Consider the following 9,181-nt stretch of genomic DNA (forward strand, 5'->3'; position numbering starts at 1 on the left):
AATGAATCCCCAATCAGATGAGTAATAATAACAAAAGGTAAATTCATTCACTTGTTTTTTGAACCATTAGTGGATTCTACACCCTCCAACCTTAATTTATTTTCTCCATTTATCTTTCTTTACAAGTCAGTAGTTTGAAGTATTAATTAGTAAATTAATTGCTTGTTAATGCTTTTAATTGATATTAGTCTAGATAATTAGTCTAGATAATAGCAATGTTTTGAAACTTGGATCCTTAATTAAGCCGACAAGATGTTCATATTACTGTTCAAGCAATCAGACCGGTTCAATCTTGATTCAATAAATTTTTATAAATAAATTATATAAATATATATGCACAGAATAAGATATTCGATGGACTAATTTAAGATTTTATCTTATAAAAAATTTAATATTTTCAAAGAACTTGGACTTTCATAAATAAATTTTTAAAATTATGAGCTTAAACAAATAAATTTCATCTCAATTGTATCTACAAATAAATTGTATCTACCAAAGTAATCTTAAATCCTATCCAAGAATACTGCAATTTTCTAAAATTAAACAAAGTTCATGTCTTTAGAAATTAGACATTGTGAATTTAAACTTTAAACTATGGTTTTGGAAATTAAAGATTGCAACTTTGTTTAAAAATAAAACTTAGAACTTGGATGAAATCAGGAAGCTAGAAGGTTTATGAAAACTTGATAAAAGAGTGAATGCCACCTAGTGACTAGTCTTTGGAGTTAATAAGAACCTACATTTTTTAGTTTAATAGACGAAAACAAAAAAACACCAGTTCAATGGTTCATTTCGATTCAAATGGTTCGCACGGTTCTTCGCATAACACTGGTTCTTAAATCCAATCAACCCAAAATATGAATTGGACCACAATCCGACCGGTCAAGCTGATCGGTTCAACCAAGTTTCGAAACACTAGATAATAGAGTAAACCAAGAATCTAATACTTGATAGCTGCTTCTCGCAAGATCGACCCTTACACGCCCCATACTATAAATTTGACCTATATAGTAGCAGCAAACGAGTGTATTTTGAAGTTGAACTTAAGCACATATTTGAAACCCACCACTTTTAAGCAGTAATTAATTCAAATTTTACTGCATGAGATATCAAGATTGATCTAATTTTTAAACATGTTGTCATAAAAACCACATGGGAAAAAAATTTTTTGAGAAGGACAAACAAATTTATTGATATAAGATTGTTGCAATTCATCCACCGCCATTTGCTTGACAAAATTAGGAGCAGAGTTCTACAGACACTCAAGTAGGTTGGTAGCCTATGCATCTTGTGTTAATCTATGTGCAACTTTATTTGCCACTTTAAAAATCCAAATTACATCCACAATATGTCTCTCCTTAACAGGAGCTTTGTGATGAAACATTAGATTATAATACAACTAAGGGTTTGGTTAAGAAGGTCTCTAACATTAAGGGCCATAAGCTTCCTCTTCAACCAGAATAGACTCTCAAGTTCAGCTTGGAGATTAATTTTCTAGATTACAAGAAAAATTGAATGTTTATTATGCATAACTTTCTGAATAATTTCCTAGGCCCCGCAAAACCCAAACCCAAACCCAAAAAATTACAAGAATGAAGGCAATTTCTAAATAAATCAGCTCGAGACAGATTAATGAGATTGCCCCCAAACTTATTATCTACAAGGTTTAGAACTTCATTAAAGTCTCCTAAACATAACCATGGAAAATTTTGGGCATTTGCAACATGCATTAAATTTTTCCAACTCTCCTCAAAAAGAGGACTTCTACTAACAAGTTGTCAACCAATCAAATTTAAATTACCTATTCCACTAAATAAAAATTAGAGTATAGTGGTAAATAAGTTCGTCTCCACAAGGGTTGGGATGATTTATTCTTTCCAAAGCAACAGCTTTCTCCCTTTCCAACACCACTCTGGTCCCTCCTAGTATCCTAGCCCATCCCTACTGCTGGACTCTTATCTATCCATTACCTCACCTTTCCTTCTTTTACCCCCAGCCCATTCTTCTTTTCCTTCAAACCTGCCGTCTACTACTCCCTACCTACTCCTTTGCCCCTTTGTAGTTTCCCTTACCCCTACACCCCTAATTCCCAACCCCCCTTGGCCTCTCCCTATCCACCCCTTGCCGCTGCCTCCCTCCTCTTCTTAGGGCGCTAGGCTAGTGATGATTTTGTTTTATTTACTTATTTATTTTTTGGATGCTTTTTTCAAAGTTGTTTTCGATGCTTTGGATACCAAACCGCTGTCTTCCTCATGCTGTTGTTGGGTGTTTTGGGTATTATGAGGAGATGGGGGCAATGGAGTATTGATGCTTTTATTCTTTTGGATGCTTTTTGGTATGTTGATATTTTGTTGCAATGTCAATATTTTGTTGTTTTATCAATGGTTTTTGTTGTTTTGGGCATTTTAGATATATTAATGTAAGTATGTCTCAGTAAAAGTACAATTTCTCTATAACAGGCTAACCAATCGAACCCACTGGTTATAAAAGGACAATTATAAGAAACGATTGTTGGCCTACCATGTCGTGCCATTATGTTTAGAGGGGCCACACACACTTCTACATACATACCTTTAGGAGTTTAATGGGTGTAGACAAGAATGTCTAAAACTTTTTAAACCAATATACTGTTGAAAATGAGGAAAAGGTGTTTGAATTAAAACTTTTATTGGTCTAGGAAGTGTCTTCTTAAAAAGTTATGATTCTTTATTTTTTCCAGATCAGTTTCTTCTTGACTTTTGGTTGGGAAGTCATGACTTTTGGTCCAAAAAACTGTCTACCAACGGTTTCAAACTGCCTCTTGTTGTTTTGGTCTATAAATACATGTTAGTAGGACAGAAAGTTGGTTACTATTATTCCTTTGTTGCATAAAAATTTCTGCAGAAGTTCCATAGAACCATCTTGAGAGAAAAGTGAAACACACAAAGTTCATAGACTTCCTAAATTCTTGTACAAATTTGAGGAAGAATTCACAGTTGAATCCTGGGAACAGATTGCTCACGCACTTCTGCACAAAGGGAAGGAGCAAAATTCTGTTTTAGGACATTGATCAAAGATCAAGCCTATGTGATTTGTAAGTTAGTAAGTTATTGTTATTAACATTGTTCTAGTTTATCACATCAATGATTTGAACTTGTTTACTAGTAAGATTTGTTACTGGTAGTTTTTCATTTCCTGTTTCTTAGACTTATCGTTAGTCCCCAACATATACTTGTACCCTTAAAAAATTTCACCTTAAAAAATTTCACCATGTATGCGAAACTTAATTCTAAAACTGGCCCAAAAACAGAGCTCTAACTTGAAATCTACTCACAGAGTTTGAAGACGAAAAGTAAGCGTTGTACCAGAAATGTTCGTATCAATCATGATAAGTAACAATGTCCTTAGTACTAAAGCTCTCTCTCTCCACGCCAAGATCCATAAGACGAAATGCGCGCCTGGGAAATAAAGAGTATTTTTGATAGTAAAGTGTATTTCCTAAATCTTTTACAAATTTGTCACAAACATGGCAAAACCTTTCGGTCTCAACTTTCTGGTTTCTAGTTTAAGAGCCTTCCTAATTTTCCCTTTCATTGATTAAAGCATATAAAGACCCACCTAGGCAAAGACTACTACCAATTTGACTACTGTAAAGGAACCCACTAAAGCCAAGGTCACGATTCACCGAACCTTTTACAAGTTAAAAAATCAAATGTAAAGGTATTGTTAGTACTAGGTACCAACTAGCCCCAAAACTAAGCTCAACTACAAAAGTGGTATAAATCAGCAATGAAGAGATCCTGTACAGATTAGTCATAAAACTATATAACCTAAGAAAAAAGTAATCCAACATATTAACTTAATTAGCATAATTAGATCATGTTAAGTTTAATTAAGAGTACAAACTCAACTTAATTGCAAATGGAACTTTGGCGGATGCCATCTGTGTTTCAAATTGACCAGGGAAGGCCTGTGGACACCCTTCCAATTCCGGTGTAACCATAATTTTGGTTAAACCAAGTAACTGCATATTCTTTTACTAGCTATTTTGATACTTGATGAACTTAGGAACCAAGGCATACTTAAATGCAACAAATCAATGCAAAAGATATTATCCGACATACAAAACTTAACAGATCAAAACAAAAGAGATCGTCAAATCAGGCATACTTAAGCCTTTGTAATATGTTATCCTAAAGGGAATTTAAAGATTATGTTATGTATAATGTTGTGCGCTAATTTATAGGATAGTGGGACCTATATTTGTCTCATACAGTATTTGGAATACTAAAAAATCACCTAGTCCTCTAGAACAGCTTTGGCTCACAATATGTTCAACCTCTGAAAAAAGAAAAATATCCTTTAAGGTCATAGAACCATATTTTCTTCAAGACTTTCCTGCTTAATACCTATCTCACACTTAAGCAAGATTTTCCTGCTTAATAAGATAATTTTTTGACTATAATCACAACATATTTTTCTGAGAACAGCATGGATCACATGAGATTCAGCCTCCAAGAAAAGCAAATGTATACAACTAAAGAACCATAACATATTCCTTCAAGATTCTTCTACATAATACCTTTCTACAAAGCAAGTCAATTCTAGCAAAGTGATCAATAAGATCATATTCTCTATTGAAAAGATCCAGAACAAAGCTTGACCACATTATTCAAAGCAGCATTCCACAATAACACGAAAATAATTGACCCCAACAATCTTTTGCTGTGCATCATAATACTTTAATGATTCTGCACTGTAACCTCAAATTTCAAGCTCAAATAATTCATGCTTAAGCATAAACAATGATTTGATTCTCCTATAACACTATGACAATTGAACCCCATAATACGTGGCTTGAAATCACAATGCTTAAAGTTTCTGCACCGTAACCTCAAACTTCAAGCTGAAATATCTCATGCTTAAGTAGAAACAGAGATCCAACAAAACTTTCCTAGAGTCCTAGCTCACAAAACTATATATATAAGGTTATATGCCCATAAAATATTCTTCAAGATTCTCTATTTAAATAAGATGGTTCTAAAAGTTTTTTTTGGGTAGGTAGATGGTTCTAAATGTTGAAAAGATGCGGAACAAACAATAGTCCAGAGACATTCTCCTATAACACTCTACAAAAACTCAAGATCAAACTACTCAAGCTTGAGCACAAACAGACAGTTCACTCTATTATAACACAGTCTGCAACAATTGAACCAATAATCTGCGGGTCGATATCATAATTCTTAAGGACCCTGTACTGTAACAATGAAATTCAAGCTGAAATGATTCATGTCAAAATACAGACAAAGATCCAACAAACTTGACTAGAGTATTTGCTCCAAGTACTTGTAAGCATTCTACGAAGAAGACTGATCTTAAAGATTAAAGAATATCTCTCAAAATTTAATTCCAAATTCCAACCAAAAACAAAACTGATTAATTTGCTAGATCTAATATATAAAGAAAGAATAGTTGGGTGAATCCTACACTGATTTGAACCTGAAACACCACAAGGACCAAACTTGGCCTCGAAACTAATAAAATTTCCAAACCAAAAAGGTATTAACATGGATAATTGCCCCAACACCACAGGGATTCAGCATATAAAACATCCCTATAGAAGCTAGTATTACACATTTGGTCCAACAAACATATTGGATATGATCACGCTATCTCCAGAAAAAAGAAAAGCAAAAAATTGATTTTCCCCTATTTGGTCAAGGGAATATCAAAGTAATTTAAATTTGGTTGGCTCATAAATGTACTAATCTCTCAGCCTACCATTTCCTCCTCTAGCAATAGGCGTGAGAAACTATATCTAGTAAAATAATCCTTATCATAGAGTCAAGAATTCTAAAATTAGTCTTAGTGTTCTAAAATCAAGTGCCTCATTATGCAATTTCAGTTGCCTAACACATTCATTAAAAAACAAGTGAACAAATAAACCAATAACAACCATGATTTAAGTGAATAGAGCTGATACCCAAAGGGATAAGAACAAGACTAAATCATTTCTGGACATCCGTGCCCCATGCTTTTCAAAACAGTAGATATACGACAATGAGGTAAGCTGTAAACTAATCCCAACTTAAAGAATTTTAAAAATCTGCTGAAGCAACTTAGAAAAATAACTAATAGATCCTAATCCCATCAAACAACAACCTCGGAGCCTAATCTTTCCACTGTCCATCTGCAAACTTATATCAAGTCACATATGGCCTTCTAAAGCTTCAACATAGTCAATAACCAGTAGAAGATCTGAGGGTTCTTTTACAGAAAGGCCCTAATAACATGCTTCATAAGTCCTGCAGAAGGGCAGATATATATTTTTGTTTCCTTTTATTTTGTTAAGAGAATAAATATTTCTATAAAGTTGTGTAAGAAATGACTTCACACTTCCACTCAATCCAATATTTCTGTTTACCAACAACAAAGATCTTGCTTCACAGCCTTGTGTGAAACAATGAATCAAGTCAAACTTTGATACCGTTCATTTATTCCTAACATCCAGGACATTCATTAAAACCACCTTCCACTTACCAATCAACACATGAGTATGATCACAACAAAGATGAAGACCAATACTTAAGGATATCAACTAAGTAAACCAGAAAAAAGAAAAAAAAAAAAACACAGAATTCACCAGTAAAGAGTTCTACAGGCTTCCAAGAAGATTTTCTTTTTTTACTTTTTCCACCATGTTTCCAAGAAATGCTCTGAATGCCTAAATAATCATGTCACAAAAATAACACAGATATTCCCCCAAAAAAAAACAAAGAAAGAAAGAAACATGCACAGATAACACAAATTTTATCGAAAGGGATAATTTCAGAAACCTCCCCTAAAGTTTTTAACAATTTCATTAAGCTCTCCTAACGTTTGAAAAATTACGCCTACCTCCCTTGATTTGACAAATTTAGTAACAAAACCCTAAAATAATATTGACTTGGTCAAATTTTTAAATGAATAGTCAAAAACGCCCTTGTGCAATGAGTCTTAATTTACTTTCCCATACAATTATAAGATTATCTAGTATAGTTATAAGAAAAAGATGCCAAATTTTTCACGCCCATACCTACTATTTAATAAACAACTATAATAATAATTTTATCACTATGATAGTATACATTTGATGGTATTTTATTATGGATTTAAATTTATAAGATAGCAAAGAAAATATTAAAATAATTCATTTAGAATTTATGAATTTTTCGAGTAGTGGGATTATTATAATTTAGTAGTGGTTTTGGGCCATTTCCTTTTGATTTATTATTAATTTTCACACCAAAAAATAGCAAACAAAGATCAGCAAAAATATTGGATTGCATATAAAGTTAATTCATCAAAAAAATCACTAGTTCGACAATTGTTACAATAGACACTAGAGGTAACAGTGATAGTTCTACAATTTTATTGGCAAAAAATTAAAAAAAGGAATAAGAAGGAAAAAGAAAAAAAAATAATTTTAAAAGTCATTCAAAGTATAAACATACCAAACAAAGGAATTTCATTAAAATATTTAAAAATAGTATTGTCATTTTAAATGATAAGGGAGATATGTGTAATTTTTAAAATCTTGAAAGAGCAAAATGAAATTATTAAATACCTCAAGGTAGGTTTCTGAAATTATCCTTGTCGAAAAGCAAAAAGAATAAACACAGAACATATATACAACAACATTACATGGTCTTGAAAATCATCAACTTTTTTGAAGTTCCAAAGATTTTAACAAAAATTTGACAACTATAAATGCAGTAAAAAGGAACTTTACCTGAATTTTTTGGTTAGAGAAAAAGCCACAATCTTTTTCAGAAGCCTATAAATGCAGAAACAGAAAGAATATCATGATCCTAGAAAATTGTCAGAAATCAAAAAAATTCGTAGTAAAATTCAAAACTCTTACAACTGAAATCCTATGACTGACTAAAGAAAAGAAACAAAGATCAGCAAAAACAGTGGATTTTACCTGGTTTCCATGTATAGCAGAAGGCCAGAATCTTCATCAAAACCCCTCAAACTTATTTTCTCTGCTCTTTCCTCCCTTTCTCTCAGACACCAAACACACACTAACACACAGTTTTGAATTAATTAAATCAAAGAATAAGAATTCAGAAAATGAAGAAGACCAGAAAAAATCATGATTTTTTTTTTTAAAAAAAGCATTCAAAATGGGCCCAAATTGAATTAAAATTTTCGGAAAACAAAATAAAATGGAAGACCTACTGTGTGTGAAAGTGCGTGTTCTTTGTCTGTGAATCGTGATTGAATAATTGAAATATATACAGTATATATATAGAGAGAACAAGACTGCCAGACTTCAAGAATTGGACATTTCTCCAGAGGAAAAAAACAACGGTCATTATTTTGAATTTTTCATTCTTCAATTTTGCCAGAGGAAAAACGGTCTTTTTTTTCGAATTCTTCCCCTAATCTACACTTTTTGATCATTTCCCCTCTGGTTTTTATTTCCTTCTCTGCTTTCTGGAGTATTCTAAATCAGCTCTCCAACGGGGACTTTCAACGGGAGGGGCGGCATCGGATATTTCCACATTGGGCCAAAGGCCCAACTAGCGTATACTTTGGATTTGGAATGGTTTCAACTTTTCTCATTTTAATATTTTCGTCATTATAAATTGAGTTAAAGTATATCCACATCAACCAAATTAGGCTCTTGTTCGGACGCCACTAAGACAATCACGTGTACCACTTTTGTGTCATACCTTCTTTATAAAAAAAATTTCGAATCGTTCCCCTTCTATCACCATCACTAGTGAGAGCATACCTTAGGAATGATAACATGTCTCTAAAATCATAGGTCATTTATTCAATTCTTACATATTATCCATCAATATTATCCATCAATATACCACTTTTATGAGAAAGTGGCTTTGTCATCAACTGAGTCAACTCATTGACTTCTCTCTCTCCTCTCCTCGCTTTGAAATAGGGATGGGCATTGGTCGGGTATTCATCTCGTACACCATTTAACTGATTCGATGTGTACCTTATGGGTTAGTCATTTTTTTACTCTTATCCGTCCCGCATATTGGGTACTCGGTGAGATAGAATCGGGTCAGCGAATACTCGTCCCGCCCTGCTTATCATGTAATTTTTTAGAAGTGATTTATACTAATTTAATTTTGTATTTTTACATATTCATCTAAAATTTAATAAAAATTTTTCTCAAAAAAGTCTCACACCA

The 9,181-nt window shown here is 32.8% G+C and overlaps 1 long non-coding RNA gene across 1 annotated transcript; it reads right to left on the reverse strand.

The window, feature by feature from the left end:
- Positions 1-3,440: 3,440 nt before the first annotated feature.
- LOC113708093 (uncharacterized) lies at positions 3,441-8,566 on the reverse strand. The gene is made up of 2 exons (XR_003452412.2): positions 7,946-8,566; positions 3,441-7,795 (listed from the first exon to the last, which is right to left on the reverse strand). It is a non-coding gene; the product is annotated as an uncharacterized lncRNA (long non-coding RNA).
- Between the last annotated feature and the right edge of the window lie 615 nt (positions 8,567-9,181).

This window comes from Coffea arabica, chromosome 9c (assembly GCF_036785885.1).
Source record: "Coffea arabica cultivar ET-39 chromosome 9c, Coffea Arabica ET-39 HiFi, whole genome shotgun sequence".
Taxonomy (NCBI): domain Eukaryota; kingdom Viridiplantae; phylum Streptophyta; class Magnoliopsida; order Gentianales; family Rubiaceae; genus Coffea; species Coffea arabica.